This window comes from Hippocampus comes, unplaced genomic scaffold, assembly GCF_001891065.2.
Source record: "Hippocampus comes isolate QL1 unplaced genomic scaffold, H_comes_QL1_v1.1 scaffold66, whole genome shotgun sequence".
Classification (NCBI taxonomy): Eukaryota; Metazoa; Chordata; class Actinopteri; order Syngnathiformes; family Syngnathidae; genus Hippocampus; species Hippocampus comes.
The window spans coordinates 542,634-543,530 of NW_017805003.1; the positions used below are offsets into that span (position 1 = coordinate 542,634).

Consider the following 897-nt stretch of genomic DNA (forward strand, 5'->3'; position numbering starts at 1 on the left):
GTGTGTGTGTGTGTATGTGTGTGTGTGTGTGTGTGTGTGTGTGTGTGTGTGTGTGTGTGTGTGTGTGTGTGAGAAAGTAACTGAGTGAGACACAAGTGACAAAGACTCAGTGATAATGATTACATCAGACATGTAAAGAGCCATTTCATCTCGATAATACAATCAGACACATGAACTCATTGCTGCTTGATGACCAAGCCTTTGCTCATCTGCTCTTGTTCTCATGTAGTCGTTGAGTGGACTTATTTGTAGATAAGTGATGATTCCATTGTGATTTTGTCCAGCAGTAGGCGTACAGAAATTCAGGTTCCTGATAAAAAAAATGTTTCCGCCCCTGCGGATCCATGTATGATGAAGAAGTGCTGATCACATGTCTGGTGTTGCTACTTAGGAAAAAGTGTCACGAGTACTTCAGCCTGTCAAGATATTTTAAACAATGATGAAAATCGATGTAAACAACACAGTCAGTTTGATGACAGAATTATTAACTTAATGTTTTTACTTTATTTCACAAAAAATGTCCCGTGACCAAACCCAGAAAACAGTTCCATTTTGAATAGACAGCAATACTAGGATTAAAGCCTGACACTGGAAAACATTAAATTGTTTGCAAATAATCCAAATAAACTTTGGCTGTGTTATCATGGACAATAATAACTTGATTTTTTTAATTGATTTTCTTCTTGAATGACTGCATATTTCCATTATGGTGTTGAGACCCTTGGAGAATATTTCTTTCAATTCAGTTTACATGTGACAGAAACTTGAGAGTCAGAAAACATTTTTTTTTGCTGCTGTTATAGACTAATATGAAATGTGTGCGATCTTCTGGTGGCATTGCAATGTGTATTTTTGAAATATCTGGAGCAAGCCTGTAGGTCAACATGAGTTGCTATG

General features: G+C 36.8%; 1 protein-coding gene across 1 annotated transcript in view; it reads left to right on the forward strand.

The window, feature by feature from the left end:
- cnih2 (cornichon family AMPA receptor auxiliary protein 2) overlaps positions 1–323 on the forward strand; it is a 10,885-nt gene extending 10,562 nt beyond the window's left edge. Inside the window, exon 8 of the transcript XR_002166876.1 lies at positions 74–323. The gene's annotated coding sequence lies outside the window, so the exon portion shown is untranslated. The remainder of the gene's footprint in view (positions 1–73) is intronic.
- Positions 324–897: the final 574 nt, after the last annotated feature.